Source organism: Geotrypetes seraphini, chromosome 5 (genome assembly GCF_902459505.1).
Source record: "Geotrypetes seraphini chromosome 5, aGeoSer1.1, whole genome shotgun sequence".
Classification (NCBI taxonomy): domain Eukaryota; kingdom Metazoa; phylum Chordata; class Amphibia; order Gymnophiona; family Dermophiidae; genus Geotrypetes; species Geotrypetes seraphini.
Window position 1 is genome coordinate 173,613,055 of NC_047088.1, and position 15,744 is coordinate 173,628,798.

The 15,744-nt window shown below is 45.4% G+C and overlaps 1 protein-coding gene across 1 annotated transcript in view; it reads left to right on the forward strand.

Moving 5' to 3' along the window:
* The window catches only part of BOLL (boule homolog, RNA binding protein), a 566,072-nt gene that overhangs the window by 341,548 nt on the left and 208,780 nt on the right, over positions 1 to 15,744 (forward strand). The gene's annotated exons all lie outside the window — the stretch shown is intronic.

A 15,744-nucleotide genomic window follows, 5' to 3' on the forward strand; every position in this document is an offset into this window, starting at 1 on the left:
CTGAAGAAGAGACATAGAAACATAGAAAGATGACGGCAGATAAGGGCTGTAGCCCATCAAGTCTGCCCACACTATTTACCCACCCTCTTAAGTCTACTGACCCCCTAAAATATAATTGTAATTATACTGTCACTCTACTGACCCGCTCATTCAAGTCCTAGTGACCCTATCCCTTAGCATGACCTCGTAGGGATCCCACATAGGTATCCCATTTGTTCTTGAAGTCTAGGATGCTGCGTGCCTCGACCACCTGCACTGGAAGCTTGTTCCAAAGCTCAATCACTCTCTCCGTGAAGAAGTACTTCCTGGCGTCTCCACGAAACTTCCCTCCCTTGAGTTTGAGTGGATGTCCTCTTGTGGTCGAGGGTCCCTTGAGAAGAAAGATATCATCTTCCACCTCGATACGTCCCGTGATGTACTTAAATGTCTCAATCATGTCTCCCCTCTCCCTACGCTCTTCGAGAGTGTAGAGCTGCAATTTGCTCAGTCTTTCTTCGTACGGGAGACCCTTTAGCCCGTGACCATCCTGGTGGCCATCCGCTGAACCGATTCAATTCTGAGCACATCCTTACGGTAATGTGGCCTCCAGAATTGCACACAGTATTCCAGATGAGGTCTCACCATGGCTCTGTACAATGGCATCATGACTTCAGGTTTCCTGTTGACGAAGCTTCTCTTGATACAACCTATCATCTGCCGTGCTTTAGATGAAGCCTTCTCCACTTGAGTGGCTGCTTTCATGTCAGCACTGATGATTACTCCTAAGTCTCGTTCTGCCGTAGTCCTGGTTAAAGTTTCTCGATTCAGGGTGTAAGTTCTGCAAGGATTTCCGTTACCGAGATGCATGACCTTACATTTCTTGGCGTTGAAGCCCAGCTGCCAGTTCAAGGACCAACTTTCTAAAGTATGCAGGTCTTGCTCCATAGCATCCTGTAGATTATAGCCGTTTACTATATTGCATAGTTTGGCGTCATCAGCGAATAAGGTTACTTTGCCTTGAAGCCCTTGAGTCAGATCCCCAATGAATATGTTGAAGAGGAGTGGGCCCAGGACTGAACCCTGCAATTACGAGTATAAAGAGTTAGGAAAGCCAGACAAAGGAAAAATAAGGAAGATAGAGAAAGAAATTTGAAGATATTCAGAAATAATGGTAGAGTAATAAAAAATAATACCAAAGAGCTGTTGAGAGGAAGCAGCAAATTGGAATACATTTTCAGTGAAAGTCAGTTACAACAATCTCTGAATGAAAATAAGAGGGTAAGAATTACAAAGTAGTTCCATTAAAACAGGTAGGAGAAAAGTAGAAATTAGAATATTAAAATAGCCAGGAATACCACCGTCTAGAAAGGCATGAGGTTGTGAGTGTCAATAATGGAAGAAGGCCCAAAAGGGTTAAATTAGTGTAAAAAAACAAGATCTCAAAGAATTTGGCTAACATATCTCGAGGAAAAGTAAGGAAGAAGAACTTCATTGAGGTAAATATTACTTGAGAGATGTATAAAGTCAAACCAAAAGGTGGCTATGTGCAAACATCAAAGATATAAGTTCATCAAGTATATCAATAATATTAATGAAACAGACACAATTCAGGTAGTATTTCATATTAGGAGGGGAGAATCTATAAATTTGTAGGAGATATACAGAAACTCATTACATTAAGGTAATAATATACAGCAATGTAGAGACTGAAAAAAAAATGGAAAGATCATCTAAAACAGTGTTAGGGAGAGAGAAGTGTAAAAGAGAGAGCATAATTTTAATGTACGTTACTAATGTAATCCATGGGTAGAGGACATTAACAATACATACAGAAGAAAATTAATACTAAAAGCAAGAAATTGTGATGACAAGTTAAGTGTGACCTTGGAAAAAACAGAACAATTAATAGAATGGTGGTTAGATTAATTTCTCTGAAGAATTTCATAATATTATCATAAACATGTAATCATATACAACGGTAGTCATAAACGATATCTGTAAGTTATGATAATATAAAGATGAAAAGGAAATGGTTGGTATAAAACAGACAAAATCGTAAGGGATACATACAAGGAAAGTAAAAAAGTAGATATATATAAATCAATTTCATTGTAAAATCTGTGAAGAGTTAATAGCAAGCCAGGAATAATTGGACCAGTAGTTAAATGCACAATCAAAATAGATAGGATGTATAAAATGTGTCGAAATTAATTCATTTTAATCAAGGCCACGTCGACATAAATTCATAGGCAATTTAGGATATTAAAACTATACTACTATAGTAAAGCTAATGAATTATAGTTAAATGTGTGTTGGATAGTTCATAAATTTTATAATCACGCAAGATATAATAAGGTAGGGGAGATAAAATAATCAAGCGTTAATAGTTCATCATAACTTACGTTACATTCAGTATGTGGTAGCAAGTTAAACAGGATTTGGAAAATCAGTGTAGTGCAATGACAGCAGTAACGTAGGTGAGGTAATGTAAGGGTTAATAATTTGTAAAATAAGGAGGGCTTGGGAAAATAAATAATTAAGGAGGTAGAGAATTAATTTACAGTAAAAACATAGTAAAGCAAGTAATGTATCGTATTGTAAATTGAGGACTAAGGGCAGCGTTACTAATTAGGGAAAGTAAAATCAACTATCGGGGTCATAAAAGTAGGACAATAGGAAAAACCATAATCAAATGGGGCATAAAGAAAAATACATAATTAAAGAGCCAGATAAAAATCAAGTAGATTAGTAGAGATGGAGAGATAGAAATATGGGTGAGAGGTACAAGATATAAGGTAGTAAAAGTCACAGTATAAAGGAAAAAACAACAGGTAGGCATTAAAAGACGGAGCAAAACGTGCGGGAAGCTGCAAAATTGAAGCAGGAGACATATCAAGATAAAGGAGAACATGTTAAAAGACTTATAAAAAGGATCTTCTTATAAAAAAATAATGTTTATACAAGTTCAGAAGATGAGATAGGAGTCAAAACTTCAACGAGTATAATTACATTCTCAGTATAACATGTGAAAATAAAAAACTTCACGGTGTATAACCAATGTCTACGGCTCATCTGAAATCTCACCTGGAAAGTGGTTTTTCTCATTGTTCTCACTTCTGCTCGTAGAGTCAGCGAGCTGCAAGCTTTAGTTGCGGACCCTCCTTTCACAGTATTCCATCACGACAAGGTGGTCCTCCGCACTCATCCTCAATTCTTACCAAAAGTTGTTTCAGAATTTCATCTAAATCAATCCATCATACTTCCAGTGTTTTTTTCCAAAGCCTTATTCTCACCCTGGAGAAACAGCTCTTCATACTTTGGACTGCAAGCATGCTTTGGCTTTCTACTAGCAAAGGACTAAGCCATATAGATCTTCTCTTCAACTTTTTATCTCTTTCGATCCAAACAAGTTGGGACATCCAGTGTCAAAGCAAACCATCTCCAATTGGTTGACTGCTTCCATCTCATTCTGCTATGTTCAGGCTGGACTACATCTAGAGGGCCGAGTCAAAGCCCATAAAGTTAGAGCCATGGTGGCATCTATAGCTTTCCTTAGATCTACTCCTATTGAGCAAATCTGCAAAGCTGCCACTTGGTCCTCGGTTCATACATTCACCTCTCTTTATTGTCTGGATTCTTTTTCCAGATGGGATGGCCACTTTGGCCAGGCAGTATTACAAAATTTATTCTCCTGAATTGCCAACACTCCCACCATCCCATTCTGGTTAGCTTGGAGGTCACCCATATGTTGAGAATATTCTGCCTGCTTGTCCTGGGATAAAGCACAGTTACTTACTGTAACAGGTGTTATACAGGGACAGCAGGCAGATATTCTCACAGTCCACCCACCTCCCCTGGTTGGCTTCTTAGCTAGCTATCTGAACTGAGGAGATGCTGAGGAGACATGTGCCCTACATCAGGTGGGCGGTGCGGCAGTCACAAACTTTCCAAAAGTTCTTCAAGCAAGTCTGCTTGTGAAGCTGTCCACATCGGGGCTCTGTAGTTGACATCACCCATATGTTGAGAATATCTGCCTGCTGTCCCTGGATAACACCTGTTACGGTAAGTAACTGTGCTTTGTGGAGTATGAGCTCAATCTTATGCCTTTCCCTGGTATCCTAATAAGAGCATTCTGATCTCAGAGCAATGAGATTCTCCTGAAGGCACTCTCAAGGTGGCGACGGCTAGGTCCCTTTTGAACCCTATGCAGCAGGAGTGCCAGCAGCTTCTTGGTCAGCCTAAAGTGGACTCTTTGGTTGCCCAGGTGACTAAGTGCACCTCCCTTCCCAGTGAGGGTGGTGTATTCCAGGACATGCAGGTCCGCCATGTAGATGTGGAGACTCTTTGAGGCAGCAGCTTTTGAAGTCAAAGCTGTCTCAGTGGCATCCTTTGACATGTGCACTTGTTTGTCCAGGCTGCTTACTCTGGAGAGTGAGGCTATAGAGTCTCCTCAACTTCTTTTGGCTAGAGTAGATTATGTTGCTGATGCCCTGTATGACATTATGAAGGTCCTGGGTAAGATGTTGGTATATAAGATTTCTGCTCACAGAATGCTCTGGATTTGACAGTGGGCTGGTGATTGCACCCGTTAAGGCTACTCTTGCTAGGCTTCCCTTTAATGGGCTATTGCTATTTGGCAAGGGCTTAGACAATCTCATGCATTGTGTAGTGGACTGTCGCTTTAAGACTCTGCCTGACAGCAGACCCAGAACCTCTAGAGGTTCAGGGTGCTCTAATTTTCATGGTTCCATGCTTTTTTACCCATATTCAAGCTTCATGTCTCAGAAAATTTCCCAGGGCTACAGGCAGAGGTTCTTGGGTTCCAGGCATACCCAGCCTTCCACATCCCATTCGACTCCCTCTGCCAAAAAGGTGCAATGATGCCAGGCCAAGGGAGATCTCTCTATATATTGTGGACAGACTCTCAGCGTTCCTGCAGTTCTTGGGTGTGCATCTCGTCCAATCGGTGGATTCTGGACATTATTCAGTCCGGCTACAAGCTGGAATTTGCCTGGCCTCTGCCAGATTGGTTTGGGGAGTCTACCTCGGGGCGCCTGGACAAGGCGGTCAAAGTGCAAGCCACTGTACAAAAAGATAGTTGGGTATTCAGGCCATAGAGCTGGTGCCACCCGAAGACTCGGGCTCAGCCAGACACTCCATATACAGTCAAACCTTGGTTTATGAGTACCGCAGTTTACGAGTGTTTTGCAAGACGAGCAAAACATTTTGTAAAATCTGCGACTCGTAAACCGAGCTTGACTCGCTATATGAGCATGTCCCAAAGTAAGGGTGTCCAACCTGCTGTCCTGTGCGGCCCGCTTGAGGACAATGTGTTTGTTCCCTCTGCCGCCCCTGGATGATTGCCTTCTTGCTGGCTCCCTCCTCCTTGCTTTGGTGTTCACTCGGGGCAGTGGGCAGCAGCTCCTGCATGCCTCCTGCGGCTGGCCCGGAGACATTCCCTCTGACGTTGCGACGTCAGAGGGAGGGCTTCTGGGTCGGCCGCAGGAGGCATGCAGGAGCTGCCGCCCGCGGCCCCGAGCGAACACCACACACAGCAAGGAGGAGGGAGCCGGCAAGAAGGCAATCATCCAGGGGCGGCAGAAGGAGGGCTTCCGGGTTGGCCGCGGGGGGCATGTGGGAACCGCTACCCGCGGCTTTAAATGAGCACTGTGGCAAGAAGGAGGAGAAGGCCGGCACAAAGATAGGCACCCACGGCACAAAACGAATGAAAAAGAAGGTTGGTTGGTTCGGCTGTGGAAAGAGCCCCAGTTCTGTCATGTTTATGTCGGTCGCTGGCAGCCGTAGCAACGAATCATCTGAGTCTCCATTATATCCTATGGGGAACTTTGCTTTGATAAACGAGCATTTTGGATTACGAGCATGCTCCTGGAACAGATTATGCTCGTAAGCCAAGGTACCACTGTACTTTATCGTGCTAAAGAAAGGTTCAGGCGATTGGAGTCCAATCATGGACCTTACGCACGTCAATGCAGCACTCAAGGTCCCACACTTTTGCATGGAGACCATGAGGTCTATCATGACAGCGGTGGCCCGGGAAGAGTTCCTTGCCTTTCTGGATCTGGAGTATCTGGGTATATTGTTCAATATGGCTGCTGCCCGCATGTATTTACCAGAAGCATGCATGGCTGCCACAATAGATTTGGTTCCTTGGGCAAGAGCCCAAGTGCATCCTCTCCAGCATGCGTTGCTCTCTTCCTTGTCTCTATAAGGATGCTTTACAGAAATGTCTACGCTGGAGGCTTGAGCCAGCATGGAGTGGCAGCTTCTTAATCTCCCTCCAAGGGCATACGTTTGCAGATTGCTTCCTGGGTGGTTTCAACGGCAGATTCCAGTCTACCAGAGCTGGTAGCTCCCGATGTAGACCTCTTTGCTTCCCCCCCCCCCCCAACCACAAACGTCCACTCTTCTGTTCCAGACTCTACACTCCCAATTGTCTGAAGTCTGATGCCTTTTTCCTCGACTGGCAGGACAAGTTTCTTTGTTTTCCTTCCCAACTCCTCTAGTCAGAAAGACTCTATTCAGACTTCGCCAAGAACAAGCCATCTTGAGTCTCATATTGTCTCAGTGGCCATGTCAGCCATGGTTCCCTCTCCTCTTGCAATACAGAGTATGGAAACCCATCACTCTTCAAGTCTTTCCAACATTGTTGACACAAAACGAGTGTTCTCTTCTTCACCTCAATCTATGTTTGTTAGCACTAGTAGCATGGCATTTTTCTTCCACCGAGTAGATGCTTTTGCACTATCTACACCATTATTGAAGCATCTAGAAATCCTTCCACACAGTGCTGTTATTTCAAGTGGACTCTCTTCACATTCTGGTGTAATCTCCAGTTTGCTAGAACTGACAACTGTCTCCTACATCTTTCCAATTCTGGTCTCAAAACTACTTCAGTAAGAGTTCATATAAGTGCAATTAGGGTCTTTTCATTCACCACTGTACAAGAAAACCCACTAACTGTACATTCTTTGGATTCCAGATTCATGAAGGGTCTTTACCATACCAAGGCACCTCTCATGCCTCCTGCTGTTGCTTGGGTCCTCCCTTTGAGCCACTCTTATCTTCATCTCTTTAACATCTCACTATTAACGTCTACATGCTGAGTTAGTAAACTTCTAGCTCTCAAGTTTCTATAACAAAAGGGTAGTTTTTTTTCCCCTTTTTTCTTTCCTTTTATTCAACATCTTCTTCTTATCATTATTATTCTTATAGGGATGTTGGATTGTGTAGTCTGCCTATTGTGTTATACAATGCCCTTCAACAATTATTATGCTCATTGTTATGTTTTTGATTTTATTTTGTATTGTTCAAAACTTACAATAAAAAAATTGAACTGAAAAAAAAAACCCCTGAAAGGGTTGTTTTTTGCACATATCTGAAATTCCTCCTAAAGGTCGTCTCGGAGTTTCATCTGCACCAATCCATAGTTCTACCTATCTTCTTTCCAAGCACATTGTCACCTCTACATACATTGGACTGTAAGGCCCGGATTCTGTATAGGACATCAATCATGGGCGTCCTTTACAGAATTGGGCCTACACCCACCCAAAGTTAACCTGATTCTGTAACCGACGTCCATATTGCAGACGCCAGTTACAGAATCAAGTTTAACGTGCCCAACATCCCTCCCCTGGTTGGCCCAAGCGCCTAAGGCCCCTCCTATAGCGGGAGGGGCCTTAGGCGCCTGGACCAATCAGGTCCTAGGATCCTGTGGGTTGGACAGGGTAGGGGTGGGCCCGCCTCATTTGGACGGAGGCGGACCTGCTGGCCGGACGTGCGAGGAGCCTACCGTTCCAACTTGTGGTAAGGTCAAGGGGGGGTTCCGGGGTGGTGGTGTTTGCTGGGGGGGTCCGGCAGGAGGGGTTGGGCACCTTCCTACCAGCAATCTTATGGGGGCCGTTGGGGGGTTGGCAGGAGAGGTTGGGCACCCTCCTGCCGGTGATCTTAGGGGGGAGCCGTTGGGGGGATCAGCAGGAGGGGTTGGGTACCCTCCTGCCGCGATCATCAGGAGGATCGTTGGGGGGTCGGCAGGAGGGGTTGGGCACCCTCCTGCCGCGATCGCTGGGGAGACTTTTGCGGCCTTAGCCGCGGCCGCTATACTAATCACGGCAGGGAGATCCTTGCCATGATTAGGTACAGCGGCCGCATCTACTTACCATGTAGGCCAGCATTTTGCTAGCCTACATTGTAAGCGTCTCCCTTTCTGCTAGGGAGATGCGTAGGGCCGCCTAGGTTCGCTTAAGGCTACCACCTAGCCTTAGGCAAGCTTAGGCGGTTTGCAGGCCTCTCTAGGCTCCCTGGAGGCGCCTTCAATATAGGTGGCCTGCCTGGGGAGCATATTTTTTTAGAAAAAGTGCCTCCCGATTGGCTGATTAGACAGCTGTAGGACGCCTACAGCTGCTTACAATCGGGAGCACTTTGCAGAATCAGGGCCTAAATATGCTCTTGCTTATTATTTAGATTGGACCAAACCTCACAGGTCTACCACTTAACTGTTCCTGTCATTCGATCCTAACAGACTTGGAGCAACTGTCACCAAGAGAACCATCTCCATATGACTAGCAGACAGAACCAGATTCTCTAAGCTCCGACACCACGGTAAAAAAATAAATTCTCAGCACAATAGCATGCAAATTATATACATGCTATTTGGGCAGAGAATCGCACATAAAAGGGGAGGAACTGTACCTGGCGCTTGCTCAGAAGAGCAGTCACTAGCACAACTCTTCCTGCCTGCCTCCCTGAAAAAAAATAGCAGCCCTGGGAAGGGGCTTAAGACCCTGATTGGCCCAGGCACCTAAGGCCCGTCCCAAGGCCACTAGGGGGAGGAATCAGGCGCCTGAGCCAATCAGGGCTTTAGGCCTCTCCCAGTGCATTCAAAGATGCACCAAGAAAGAGAAGGCCTGCCATTTTGAAGAGATGGGACTGCCAACTGGAGGGAGTGAGCATCCCTTCTGCTAATCTTTCATATGGGGTTCGAGTGGGGGGAGCAAAGGCGGAGGTGGTCACTAGATTGCCAGGCTTGTTTTTGAGCTCTGCATTGGGGGGAGGGAATCAGGGCCATTCATTTTCGGTGGCAGGTTTGAGCTGCTTTATTTTCTTGTCAGTGCCTGAGTCAATCAGCACTTAGGCACTGACAGGAAATTAAGACTACGACAGCATAGACCCTGCCAGTAAATATTGGCCTCGATTCCTCATAAATGAAGGGGTGTTCCTTTTTGAGAATCGTCTGGAGAGCTCATTGTAATATTAATGACATCGTTGTACTAATTTGCATAGTATGATCGGAGGCTTCTAGAAACAAGGAAAAGACTATGATGAGACGTTTTGATAATCGGGAGGTTTAGTACCATCGTTAATGCACGGTGACTTTAGAGAATCTGGGCATGAATAAACTTTGCCTGTGATCAGGCTGGGCCAACACTTGAAGGCTGTGTCACTGCACATAAAGTTTGAGCAATGGCAACTTCAGTAGCCCATCTTCATTCTACTCATATTAAAGAAATCTGTAAAGCAACCACTTAGTCCTCAGTTTATTTAGAATATTGTGTACAATTCTGGAGACCGCACCTTCAAAAAGTTAATTAAAAAATGGAGTCGGTCCTGAGGAAGGTTACTAAAATGGTGCATGGTCTTCATTATAAGACGTATGGGGACAGACTTAAAGATCTCAATATGTATACCTTGGAGGAAAGGGGAGATATGATAGAGATGTTTCAATACCTATGTGGCATAAATGTGCATGAGTTGAGTCTTTCATTTGAAAGGAAGCTCTGGAATGAGAGGGCATAGGATGAAGTTGAGAGATGATAAGCTCAGAAATAATCTAAGGAAGTACTTTTTTACTGAAAGGGTGGTATATGCATGGAACGGTCTTCCGGAGGAGGTGGTGGAGACAGAGACTGTGTCTAAATTCAAGAAAGCGTGGGATAGACATGTGGGATCTCTTAGAGAGAGGAAGAGATAATGGTTACTGCGGATGGGCAGACTGGATGGGCCATTTGGTCTTTATCTGCCATCATGTTTCTATGTCTTCCCTTCCCATTACTGTTTGGAGAATCATTCCAGATGGGACAGTCAGTTCAGCCGAGTAGTTCTACAAAATTTATTCTCTACTTAAATGCCAGCTTCCCTCCAATCCTTTCAGTTTTGCCAGGCTCATAGTAGTTGTCAATAATCCTCTTCTCAGAGGCATGATCCTGGCAGCTTGGTAGTCCCACATGTGAGAACATAATGCCTGCTTGCCTTCAGAGAAAGCATAGTTCTCCATGGGGATCATCCAGTACAGATATACTGGTTAATGTTCACTGCAGTCTGTTGATCTGGAAGTGCTCTCTCAAACTCATCATCATTTTGTTAAGCTAGTCCTGAGTCTCCTTCCTGCATTGAGCATATACGTCATCTCAGTTTTTTATTTTTCCGCACTGTACAGTGAACGTTGCTTTCTCACATCGTGAAGAAGAGCTGTAAACTTCTCATAATAAAAATATTATATTCCAGATAATTACCACTGCAATGGAAGACTCTTATGCCGACCCAAAGGGCCTCAAGCTGATACTGGTTGGAATTCATATTTCCAGTGCTCTCAAACGCTTCAGACCCTGTGGGCTCTCAGATAGTACCTAAGGGTCACAGCCTTCATGAACAGCAGCGCACTGATTCACAATCTTGAGTTAAACCTTTAGCTCTCCAGACTAATCTCAACTGCACAGTACAAACAATGAAAACTTCAAAAAGGAAGACAGAGTGGTCTTTAGAACAGCCTCAAAGTAAGGTTATAAAACTTTCCTGTTCTGACTCACACACTTCCAGTGATAAAGCTAGTACCTCATCTAAGCACTCTCACCGACACAAACATTCAGACTGCTCTACATCATCCGTTTCATTGGTTCAAAAGCTTCTACTTCCTCAGCAGCCTGTCATTTAGAAAAAAAAATAAAATAATCACCCCTATTACAGATGGCTCAAATCTGTCCACAGACCAATCCTGAACCATCTCAGATAACACAGGAAGCAGCTTTACTATTCATGCAACCTTTTCAAAAAATATTACAGCAACCCTCTCTAACAGTGAATACATTGTCCAACTTCACAAATCCTGGACATCTTCAATCTCCAGTATCATCATTTCCAAAATGTCATGACCATTCACTAGCTCCTTCTAGTATATCTCAGCCCTGGGAAGGTTTTTCATCTTTTTCTTCTCACATTCATTCTTGGGAAGATGAACAAGACAAACATATAGAAACACAAAGTACAGATCCAGTTCTTTCCAAAAGCAAGGAATCTGATCTAACTAAACAAGACATACCTCTAGAAGATATTAATTATTCTAAGCTTATTCAAAGAATACTCAAAGAATTAGCCATGGACGCAGAAGCTACAAATATGGATTAAAAAAGATTTGGAGCAATTATGAAGACCATCGAGAGCCCTAGGGTTCCCATTGCAATATCAGTTCATACAGTTATCCCAGGACAAACAGGCAGCATATTGTCACATGTGGGTGACGTCATTCACGGAGCCCCGGTACAGACAGGTTTAAAAGTGTATCGCCACTTTAAGTTTTTAGAAGCTTTGCGACTGCCCACACCGCGCAAGTGTGAGTGCCTTCCCGCCTGACATAGGTTTGCGGTACCTCAGTTATTCATTTTCCACGGAGCAAAGAAGTCGTGTTTTCTGAACTCTGTTCAATTTTTTGTGCTTGCCTTTCTGATTCACATAATTTTATTCTAATTTTTTTCTTAGTTATCTATTATTTTCTTTTTGTCGTAAAAAAGAGAGATTTTCTTTCTTTTTCCTCATGGGCTTCGCTCTTCAATGTTTCGTTATCTCTTCAGCAATTGGGTTCAGTCTTACTGACGCAGTCTTTCTGTCCTTGTCTAGACCGTTAACGGGTTTCAAAAAGTGCTGCAGGTGTCAAAGGCATATTTCTCTCACCGATTCACATAGTTGGTGCTTACAATGTCTTGGGCCTGAACACCAGGTGGAAACCTGTGCCTTGTGTTCCACCTTGCAGAAGCGCTCCATTAAAAGTCGTAAACCAGAATGAGAAATTGTTTGGGGCTGCCATGGATATCAATAAGACCTCGCAACCATTGACATCGAAGACTCCTGCATCAACATCGGTACCGGGAGATCTTGCACCTTCAGGAATGCCAGCTAAGAAGCCACCAGCTTCCCAACCAGCATCGCAGGTTGCAACAGCATCGAGTCCTTAGATGCAGACCAAGCAGCGATGCTCATTATTGCAGCTTGTCTCCTTCGAGTTGTGCATCCTTGTCGAGGTCATTCTCTCAGAGGAAAGCCGCTGCACTGTTGGTACTGGCAGACCAGCAACAGGTACCAGTTCTTTCCTTCCGGGAAAAGTTCAATGAACTGTTTCAAAGAGTTCATAGTCATTCGCGCAGGACTTCGGTGTGCCGACATTGCAGCGCAGGCAAATTGGCGCAAAACCCAAGCGCCGCCTAAAAAGTTACTGAGAGGGGACAAGTCCAGGACAAATATCAGGAAGTTCTGCTTCACGAAGCGAGTGGTGGACACCTGGAATGCCCTCTCTGAGGAGGTTATTGCGGAATCGACCATTCTAGGATTTAAAAGCAAACTAGATGCACATCTGCTTACGAGAGGCATAGAGGGATATGGGTGACTAAAAATACGCCAGATGTACACCTGGCTGGGCCACCGAGTGTGCGGATCGCCGAACTCGATGGACCAAAGGTCTGATCCAGAGATGGCAGTTCTTATGTTTTGAAGAACTCCGACTCGGGGTGTGAGTGGGGAACCCCCCCAGTTTACTTCATACTCTTCGCGCTGCCGTTGGGGGGAGAGGTTGGGGGGTTGGAACCCTTCATTATAGAGTAAACTTATCTTTTTCCCGATTTTTTAGGAAAAAGTTAAGTTTTCTCTATAATGTGGGGGGTTGCACCCCCCCCCCAACGGCAGCGCGAAGAGTATGAAGTAAAGTGGGGGGGTTCCCCCCACACCCCCTGTCGGAGCTCTTTAAAAGTAACTTTTTAGGTGGTGTGCTGGGGTCTTGCGCCGATTTGTCTGCGTTGCAATGTCGACACACCGAAGTCTCGCACGCTTTTGTCCCGTCACCATTTCAAAGGGAGATGGGTGATCTTTTCAAATTCCATGCACTAGCATTGACTCTCGGTACCGGCCCAATCTGAGCATACTGCCAGCAGGGCCCGTGGTACCGCAGTCAGCTCTCCTGTAAATGTTGGCATGGATACTCATCCAGTCACCATCGCTTCTCTCGACGCCCTACAACAGGGGTGTTCAACCTGCAGCCCAAGGGCCGCATGCAGCCCCGTGAAGTATTTTGTGCGGCCCTAGTTGAGGGCGATGCATTGTTTTCCTCTGCTACCCCAAGGTGTTTGCCGGCTCCCTCCTCTATCTTTGTGCAGCCCCAGAAACATTTTTTATTCCAAGACAAGCAGACAGGTATTCTCACATATGGGTGATGTCATCCGACGGATCCTCGATGCGGACGCCTCACAAGCAGACTTGCTTGAAGAAACTAGAAGTTTCGAGTCGCCCGCACCGCGCATGCGCGAGTGCCTTCCCGCCCAGTAACAGAGCGCATCTCCTCAGTTCTTAATTTTTCGCTGAGCCGAGAAGTCTTTTTGGTTCTCTCTGGTAACTTCGTCGTTCGTGCCTTCTCTCACCGCGATTTGTGTTTTATTTTTTCACGAATCGCTGTGTTCGTCTTTTTCTTTCTTTAAAAAAACAAATTTTTTTTACTTCCGTCCGGTGCGGGCCGCAGGCTTCGACTTTGCGTCGACTGTATTTTTGTCTATGCCCTGGCCTGTTACCAGTTTCAAACGGTGTAGCAAGTGCAAGCGCACGATATCTCTTACGAACCCTCACGTACGCTGTCTCAAGTGCCTTGGGCCGAAACATCATCCTACCTCGTGCATGCCTTACCAAACACTTAAGCCTCGGGCTTTTAAACGTCGTTGCTTCCTGGTGGATAGCCTCTTCGACATGGAGACTACTAATCTTCCTGCATCGAAGGTATCTTCGGCATCGACTCCCGTCGAGGCATCTCCTGCTGCTTCCACCTCGAGCCTCATCAGACCTTCATCTTTTGGAGAGGCTCTTGCTTCGACGTCTTCGGCTGCCATATCTTCTCCTGTCTTCCTCAGGTCAGATAGCTTAGCACTCAGTTCCGCCAGTGGTGATTAAGGTGTCAAAGCCTCCCAAGTTGAAACATTCTCACACCACTGGACGAGACCCTTCAGCCAAGGCAGGTGGGCCGGTTTCAGACGCGGTACCCTCCTTGCCGGCTGCGCCCCAGACCTCTTTGGAGGAGCAGATTATTAAGGTCCTCACTACCATGGTGCCTACACTGCTCACTCTGCTTCAGCCTGGGCATGTAGAAGTCTCCCGCGAGGTCGAGTCGCTGTGCCCCAGTCTAATCCTCCACACTCGATGCAGGGAGCAGAGTTTTTGCGAGTGTCTGGTTGGGCTTCCAAGCATGAAACGCATAGAGCAGAGTCTGTGCGAGTGCATCGACAGGATACCTCCCATTCTTCCAAGGGAGTCCAGTCTTCGAAGTTGCTTCAGGGCTCCTCCACGCCTATAGATCTTCGATCTACTACGTCCGAGGAAACCTCTGCTTGATCTTCGAGATCCAGCTCAAGACATACTTCTCGAAATCACTCGAGGCCTACTTCGAGGCATTCTTCGAGACATCATGCCTCCAAGCCTCGGTCCTCTCCACCTCGATCAGACCTCCAATTCCTCGTTCCAAGTCTCTGATGCCGGCTCTTGAGGATATCCCGATGTCCAGTGCCTCGTCCAAGTCTCCAGGTTCCTTTGTACCATGGTTTCCTGCTGAAGCTTCTTTTTCGACTCCAGCTGCCTCGACGTCATCGAGTCCTTCTTGAAGCCGTGCAACTGCAGACTAGTTATCCTTTTCTTCTTTTTTGAGACAGATGGCTGGGGACTTGAGCGTTCCACTAGACACTGGCTCTAAGTACTCTAAGGAATATCTCGAGGTCATGCACCTTCCTCAACCTCCGGCTGAGTCTCTCAAGCTGCCACTTCACAAGCTTCTCGATCAGACTTTTACTAGTTGCATGGAGACTCCTTTATCCATTTCAGCAGTTTCAGAAAAGTTGGATGCCAGATATAAAACGGTGCATCATTAAGGGTTTGACAATTTCCAATTGTCAAATCAATCCTTGCTCGTGGAATCCTCTTTAAAGAGATCCCATCCTTCGGGAATATATGCCACAGTTCCTCCTGGCCGGGAGGGAAAGACCATGGATAAATTTGGACGTCGCATTTACCAAAATGCTATGATGTCTTCGAGGGTCCTCAATTATAATTTTTATTTTATCACTTATTTTGAATTTCTTTTGTGCCTTCTGCCAAATTTTTGAGTTACTTGGATGATAGCATGCATTTTGAATTTCAAGAAGTCATTGCTTCTTTCTCTCAGCTACGTATCCATCTTCTACAGTCATCTTATGATGCTTTTGAGCTCTCTGCCCGAGCAGCGGCTTGCTCTGTGGCCATGCTTCGTCTAGCCTGGCTTTGCACCATCGACATGGACTCTAATCCCCAGGACCACCTGGCCAACATTCCTTGTGAAGGCAATGATCTTTTCGATGAGTCCATCGAGGCAGCCACCAAAAAGTTGTCTGACCATGATAAATCTTTTGCCTCCATAATCAGACCATAGGCTCCTTCTAGGCCTACACGTCCTCCTGTCATCTACCAGTGGCGTTT